Here is a 7,994-nt window from a genome sequence, read left to right as displayed (position 1 = left end):
AATCTAATGTGAGGGGGGCCGCCCCCAGAGAGAGAGAGAGAGAGAGAGAGAGAGAGAGAGAGAGAGAGAGAGAGAGAGCAAACGAGAATGACCTACCTCTATCAATAAACAAAGAGAGAGAGAGAGAGTGAGAGAGCAAACGAGAATGACCTACCTCTATCAATAAACAAAGTTAGAAACTGGAAAAGGCTGCACTCACAGGATGAATAATGCCTTTTATAGATTTACTCTTTTCATCAGAACGTTGTGTGAGGAACAAACTGGAAGAAGTTACGGAAAATCAAGACATATGCCGTCATTATTATTTTAAGTTGATTCAGTTCACAAAACTTGTTTGAAAGACTGATCTGGGATGCGTTTCCCAGAAGCATTTTAAGCCAAAGTAGATCATAGAGACAGTTGGTGCTAATGATTTATACAATCTACTAAAGGTGTAGTCACACAGCATTGCTCAAATAGAAGTCACTTTCAAACTAAACAGCTATTTGTCAACTAGGCAAAATTTGTGTGACCAACTTACTAACAAAATCTGCATGGGGAACTTTTTCATCCATATGCAAAACTCACAAATGTGTGCTGTCAAACGATTAATCGCATCCAAAATAAAAAAAATTTGTTTACATAATATATGTGTGTGTACTGTGTATATTTATTATGTATATATAAATACACACACAGTATATATTTGAAAATATTTACATGTATTTACATGCATATACTGTATTTATATTGTATATAAATATATTTAATATATAACCATAAAATATTTTTCTGAAATATATACATGTATGTGTGTGTATTTAAATAGACTATACATGATAAATATACACAGCACACACACATATATTACGTAAACAAAACCTTTTATTTTGGATGTGATTAATTGCGATTAATCGTTTGACAGCACTAGTTTCTACAGAATCGACTGGATTTTGTCTGTGAAATTTCGCAGAGCAATGGTAAATGTGATTCACTATGAGCTCAGTTCACAGATTTGATTCAATCACAATGGTTAACAGCTCGCAGGAAGAGTTTATCAGTAAATAATAAGTTGGATTAGTTGGCTTTGGTCCCGATACATTGCAACTGCATGGAAAAGGACAACCAGCAAAGTCTTCACAATATGTTTTTGTGTTCCAATAAAGAAAGAAATTCTTACAGGTTTGGAACAGCACGAGTGAAGACAGAATTTCCAAATTTGGAAGAACTATTCCTTTAACGTCTGCTTTTATTTTATATGTAGGTATAGAACACCCAACCGTGTGAATGGCAGCACACTGAAGCCACTAATGAAAAAGGCTCTAGGGCAGAAAAAAAGCCCCTTGGACATTATCCCCTCGCTTTTAAATGCTCTCTGCCATATGTTCCTTCTCTCAGCCCCAACACTCGTCCCACACACTGGGAATTCACAACACGTTAACACGTTAAAACAATGAAGAAGACCAGCAACATGTCATATAAACATTAACCATTACCACTAATAAAACTTTTATAACAAGAAAGTGAAATTCACGCACTCTCATAATATTTCTAGCCAGAATCTCTGGGGTCTCATGGCAAAACGCCAACCTTTTTTGATTTGTTTGGGCATTTTGAGCTAGTTAGGAGCCCTGCCATGACCAAAAAACATTAGCATTTTGTGCTGAGGGGGAGAATAGGCAGTTAACTAAACAAATGCTAACGCAGACAGGCTCTGCAGATAGTCAAGGAGATAAAAGAGCAAGACGTGATAGCAGCGAGGACGTTCAACAGCTCCATCCTCCCAGACAGAGCTTCCTAACAGGGAGGTGATGAGGTCTTTCATCTTTCCCGGACTCCCACCCCGGGATAACATCACCCAACTATTGTGTCTCCGTTTATGGCCTTCTCTCTTACAGACAATCCCATCTCTCTCTCTGTCTGTCTGTCTGTCTGACTTACCTACACATCTTTCTGACACTCTTTACACACACTACACTTCAAATAAGGAAGAACTAGCTAGAAAATATCACAACTGTGACACATTTGTTCCCTCAATTTTACGTCACATTGGCCCACCAAATGCCAATAAGGTTACTGACCTAACAAAAGCCAACCACTGGACATCAAAAAGTGACTTTTTGATAAAGATTTCTATTTAAAATAAATGCTTTTGAACTTTCTATACATCAAAGAATCCTGAAAACACTATCACAGTTTTACATAAATATTAAGCAGCACAACTGTTTTCAATATTGATAATAATGATAATGTTTCTTGAGCACCAAATCAGCATATTGGAATGATTTCTGAAGGATCATGCGACACTAAAGACTAGGGAAAATTCAGCTTTGCCATCACAGGAATAAATTACAATTTAAAATATATTAAAACACAAAGCCGTTATTTTAATTTGTAATAATATCTCACAATATTGCTGTTTTTACTACAATATTACTATTACTGTACACAATATTATTTTGATCAAATAAATGCAGCCTTGGTGAGCATAAAGGACTTCTTTCAAATGCTAATTAAAAAAAATATTACTGACACCAAACTTTTGAATGGTAGTGTATAAATAATATATAATTTTATCTAATATTTTAACTGTGGTATTTTGCAGAAAATATTCCTACCATTTATAATTTTTTCTTAAAGTTATAAAATTTCCCTTTTTAACAATCACAAAGTCTTATTCAGAAAATTGCAGTTCAACTAGGTGAAGAGATACACATAAAAATTTGTGGTGCAAACCCCATTACAGACATTTGGACAGACTCTCTCTATAAATGGGCATCTGAAGATTTGAAACAGAAAGAAAGTGCTACTTTCACTACTTTTTCCTTCTCTAAAGAGGATGGAAGAAGGGGGTGGATGGCTTTAAAGACTTTTAGCCTTGGGAGGTGTATGCGTAAGTGGGGGCTGGGGTCATTCCACGCTCCACACATACAATAAAACCAAGCAGATGACCAGTAGAAGAGCTGGAAATGGAGAGAGGAAACTTATTGAACGTTATTGTTGAGCAGGGAGTGGGTGACACAGCAGGTCTCTGCTTCGCCTCTGCCCACTGCCTCTCTCTACTGGCACACACACACACACACACACACACACACACACACACACACAAACACACACACACACACACACTTCTACGTGAAGCCCGCTGCATAGCAACAGGCCAAAGGTCAGGGCTGGCAAACAATGTTTGGGCAGTGCTTTGATGTGCTCAGGCATGGTCCAGCCAGAGGCTCAATGGACACAAAGAGGCTGAGAAGGGCAGTCAGATAGCACTGCTCCATTCTTCTCATCACCTTTAGCCTTTGACCTCTGCACCCCTGCGAGAGATCACATTTCAAGGATGGCCAGTTGCATTCAGACAGGTCTTTTTGTCCAATCTTAAGATTACTGTGGGAATAATTTGTTCATTTTTAGCAGGAAGAAGCATATATTTGTGAATAAAAATGAAGATAAGCAACATTAACATCTCAAAGCATAGTGATGGAATAGGTGTCACATTCACAGACCACCTGTCCTAAATAAGTTATCATTACACTTCCACCAGTTCTACAAAGTCAACTGCATCTATATGTGCAGAAAATACCACTCTGTCCCTGAATGTTGTGAACATTGCTTCACAGAGCCCAAACACAATATATTCCTGCCAAAAAATAGCTGTCCAGTGTCTTAATAACAGATATATGTCATCTCTTGACAGCTGAAGTAAGTGGTCAGTTCTGAGTTTCAAGATGCCCTTTGTTCAGATCAACACCTGAGGCTCTTGTTACCGATTTCTATAATTACTACTTCAGTTTGACAGATAGTTTGGACTTTTGGAGCCTGAAAAAGGTTTTTGTTTTCTTGTGACATGACTTGTGAGAAATAAAGGCTATCTCCGTCCAAATGGCTGAGGTTGTTTTCGTCTCAGTGGTTTTTGGCTTTTGAAACACACTCTCATGGTAATACGTAACTTTTAAGAAATGGTGGCGGAGTGTAAGATCTCATTGGTATGTTTTTGTATGATTACACCCCCCTGACAGATTAGGGGTGGACATTCATGGCATTTTCATATAAAATTCATACAAAATCATCGTGTTTTTTATGCTTTCTCATGTTATCTGGTTGGCTTTTGTGGAAAACTACAAAGAGGATCAACATCACACTGAATCAGTTTACCATCGAGTATAAGAAAGCTTCATATATCATAGAATTATCTGTAAAATATTAATGACAATACACTAAAAATTGTACATTAAATGAAGCAAAACTACCAACAACCAGGCTAACTAATATAAACATGCTACATATTCTACTTGAAAAAATAAGCTAAAAGCACAATACAACGGCATCATTACTAAAGAATAATTTAAATGCAATATGTTAGACTAATCAGACAAATGTGAGGGAGTGACAGTACTTTTTCCTAATGCAAGCAGCACATTTGATTTGCAGTTTCAGCTCTCAAATTTTACGGCACCATAAATGTTGAATTTCCCTCATTAATATTGTTACCCTTTTGCCGCTTGGATATTAAAGTTAATTTATTTGCAGATGCACACAATGACATGAGGCAAAATGCTCAGTATTGCTGTAAAAATTGTTCTAGTGTCTAAATGTTTTTTAAGAAGTGCACTATACTTTTTTATTTATATCGGTTGAATATTGTATTGTAAAGGTGGTGCTTTTACAGCCATATTTTTTAGGAAACTCACTGCAGCAAGCAGCAGTGTTTGTCCTTGAGAGAAGAGATCAAATGTTTGTTTTGTCTAGTTTGAAATGGAGGGAAACCCAACAAATCAGAGTTTACATTTAAACCTTCATACTCTTTCACAATATAGAGTATGCTTCTTATAAATGGGATAAGAATAGAAAGAAATACACAATTCTTTCAGCAGCTATTTGTAATTGTGTTAGACAAAAGCTTTTATTTAAATAATCTAAATTAAATAATTTAAATAATAGTGATAATAAAAAAAAAGTTTAGAAAGAGCCCTGCTGTCAGATATAAATTGAATCACATTATGGACAGAGTGAAACTCTACAGGGAATTAAACTAAGGTTAGTGTGCAACAGGTTAGCACTGTCAGCATGTAATATGATGAACAGAATGAAAGATTTAATAAAATCCTCTACTGCAGATCAATGATAGTATGGCTATTAACTCTTCAAAACATATACAGTGCCTATTAATTACACCAAAAGTGGTAAAACAATGTAGTTGTTTTCTCTTTGCATTTCATAAGTATTCATTTAAATGATCGAGATGTTGACTTTAAATTATTTCATTTCTCAATCAAAAAGTTACATTAGTTGTAAGTATGAAAGTTGTGTTACAGAGATTGCTTTTATCGAAAAGCCTTTAAAAATAAATAGTCATAGTTTTCAAGGAGGTGTGCTGCGATCAGAGAACATCAGGATGGAAACAGCAGACTTTCCTATATATTTAATATACTATAGATCAGGTCATGCAATGACACTAAATGCAAGCACGATCTTACCTTTAATTCACTAGAAATGCACTCAGATATTCCTGGGGAAATTGACTGGGATCGGGCTGTTCATGTACATATCTCCGAGATGCGCGATTCAGCTGCCTCGCCTCCGCTGAGCACGAGCAGTCAGCCCTGCTGTGAAAACGCTGCTGGCCGTGTGGTGATTTCTTACAGCGAACGGGACACCCCTCCGTCCTGTTGTGATGGAATCGCCCCTTCATCCTCTGCCGTGATGATCTCTTATGTCTCTGTGGAGATGGTATCGCCCAACTTCACCGCTTGAGTAGCGTGGTTTGGAAAGGCTTTGAGAGTATATAGAAACTGTCAGGTAAGTTTCTACTTTTTATCATAAGTAATAAATACGCAGTTCACAAATGCGTTGCGTCAGTACTGTTACTGAAGTAAAACCATGGTCCAAATAAAAACAAAATGAGTGACAATACTATGAAATTTAGTTGTGCTGCGCTTTTCTGGTCTTTTTTAGATAACAATATATCAATATATTTTTTACTTAACATATGTAGTGGTCCCAGAGTTTTTCATTAACCTTATAAACAGACACAATTATCGAAATATTGACGTGACAATGGATTGTTATACAAAGAGCACGTATACAAACATAAGTGCATTCATCAACTCTTTATGGCCATCTGCTGGACAAAGACAGTCACAACACAATTTGTGTTTAGAGCTCTTTTCTTTTCTTTTCTTTTCTTTTCAAGTCTACAGTAGCCTAATATTTTCCCAATCCAACCATAGTTTCCTTTGAATAACTGAGACTATAGCATTACCACTTTACAATATAGTTGTTTATTAAAATTAGTTAACACATGAGGTAACATGACGTAATATTAAACAGTTTTTTTACACTATTTATTTATTTTTTATAAACCATGTAAGTATAAATAATTATTCAGTTTCAACACAATTTGTGTTTGATTGGCCAATGTTTTCTTTTGTCTTTGTTTTCTTTTATCTTAATTGAAAGATAAACATGAAAGAATAATCATGTGTTGTTGTAATTTAATTCATCTGGGTTGTGATATTGCTGGTTTAATAATCACATGCTAATATACACACGCAGTGAAATGCACCTCAGCATGTGAAACAACCCTGTAAGAAAATAATTGTACTAAAATGTCATTTTAAGTTGGTTGCCGTATAGAATGACAGCATTATTCAAAACAAATTGAGATATGCTGCTTGTCTGCAGATTATTAGATTCTGACCAATTAATCAGGAAGTCAAGTAATCTTCAGGCACATCACATTCTTGAACAATGAGCTTCATGCATTCTCACATGGGCTGCATTTCTTCCTTTAACGCTGACATGTGAAACATGCAAACCCAGGCCTAAACAATGTGTTGTTTTTGAAATCTCCAAAGAGTTGCTCTAACGTAACCCTTCACAGAATATGGAGGCCTGTATGAAGTTAATGATTTCTCTCATACGTTCCCTCTTTTGCACTCGCCCAGTGACAGAATTATTAAATTGACATGAGCATATCACGTAACTGTCAGCCATTGTGTGCTGCCGCCACCAAATGTTCATTTCTCATTTTTCCCCACAAGTCCCCGTCTTTGGCAATCTGTCATCCTGACGGCTTCTTATTCCCCCACTAAGTGCCCACAGGCGAATGTGACGCTCATTGGTGACAAGAGCATTTTAGGTTGTCATGCACTATTGCAGAAGTTCCCGGGGACCCAACTGGTGTATTCATCTTCATCTGCTTGACTTTGCTCTTTCCGCTGTTGTCATAGCTTTGTTAAATTAAAGATAGCCCCTCCTTCTCCGTGAAGAGCACTGTCAACAATTTACCCAAATGCACCTCATTAGCTGGTCACGCTGCCACTCAACTGCAGATTTAGGCTTTTAATCCAGGTGAGTTATTGTTACTTTGTCATTAACAGGCACTGGAACCAAATGAGAAAACAAGAGCTGGAGCCTGGCCAAAAAAAGGAGAGCTTGCTGATGATTCATTGGACCAGACCACACCAGATTCCCCCACCCCAATGGGAGATAATAAGGCCATTTATATGGGTGTCAGTGGACAGGAAGCATGACCATATCTGGATTCTGAAGGGCAGACAATCAAGTCTTCAGAAGAAAATGTTGGAAGGTGAATGCTGTTTTTTCCCCCTCCAAATAATACTTCCAGCTTTTAATGTTTTGTCAACACTGTACAGGACTTTTCCCCACAAAATTACTAAATGTTGCCAACTGTCTAAACTGGCAACACTTTATAATAAGGTTCAAATAAATAAAGTCTTTAATGCAAATGAATAAATATTATGTTTGTTCGTGATACATTAATTTAGCATAAAGCATTAAAAATGTACTAGTATATGTAAAATTAAAATTTGAAAATGAAAATGAAAATTTTTAGGAACTAAAAATGAACAACAATTTTACAGCATGTATTTATTATTTAATTATTACATTAATGTAAAATAATAAATATTGTTAATTCATGCTTGTTCATAATGCATTCATTTTCATTTATATAACTTGAAATGTTAAAAATATACAATGTGTAAAATTAG

General features: G+C 36.2%; 1 protein-coding gene across 1 annotated transcript in view; it reads right to left on the bottom strand.

Annotated features, from left to right (window-relative positions):
- LOC107590942 (protein GREB1-like) overlaps positions 1 to 5,651 on the bottom strand; it is a 30,307-nt gene extending 24,656 nt beyond the window's left edge. The window contains exon 1 of the mRNA XM_016279902.1: positions 5,457 to 5,651. The gene's annotated coding sequence lies outside the window, so the exon portion shown is untranslated. The remainder of the gene's footprint in view (positions 1 to 5,456) is intronic.
- Between the last annotated feature and the right edge of the window lie 2,343 nt (positions 5,652 to 7,994).

The sequence above is a fragment of the Sinocyclocheilus grahami genome, unplaced genomic scaffold (assembly GCF_001515645.1).
Source record: "Sinocyclocheilus grahami isolate Dianchi unplaced genomic scaffold, SAMN03320097.WGS_v1.1 scaffold134.1, whole genome shotgun sequence".
NCBI lineage: Eukaryota > Metazoa > Chordata > Actinopteri > Cypriniformes > Cyprinidae > Sinocyclocheilus > Sinocyclocheilus grahami.
This window is presented reverse-complemented; position numbering and strand designations above follow the sequence as displayed.